The sequence below is a fragment of the Sus scrofa genome, chromosome 4 (assembly GCF_000003025.6).
Source record: "Sus scrofa isolate TJ Tabasco breed Duroc chromosome 4, Sscrofa11.1, whole genome shotgun sequence".
Taxonomy (NCBI): Eukaryota; Metazoa; Chordata; class Mammalia; order Artiodactyla; family Suidae; genus Sus; species Sus scrofa.
The window spans coordinates 42,946,387-42,946,856 of record NC_010446.5 but is presented as its reverse complement, the minus strand read 5'-3'; positions in this window follow the sequence as shown (position 1 = coordinate 42,946,856).

Here is a 470-nt window from a genome sequence, read left to right as displayed (position 1 = left end):
CGCTTCCTGTTGCCAGGGAAAGGGAGGTGGCTCCCGCGAGCGCTCTCGCCCCTGCTGGGGTTTTTGAGCTCCTGCGCATGCTCAGATTCCAGCCAACCTTGGAACCTGTACTCAGGAGACGTTCTAAGGCAAAGTTCAGGGACTACCGGTTGCTGTAATGAGAAGCTTCAGTAGGCAACAGGCAAGATAGACTAGGCAAAGGTTTGTGACTCGCAGGAGTTAAGAAGAGATACAAAAGCAGAGAAAACCTTGCGATTTCTTCGTCGTCTTTCAGCGCTGCAGTTATATGTTCTAAGCATCTTCCGAAAGGCTCTTTGTAAACACTTTTAAAAGGCCAAAGAAATGTTAGTGCTACTGCCTTAGATGTTCCAGGTACAGTGCTAACGCCCAGGGACTTAATACGTGCATGCTTCTTCCGTTTTATAGACATTTATGAAGAAGTGCTTTATACAGTTGTTGTTCCTACCTTC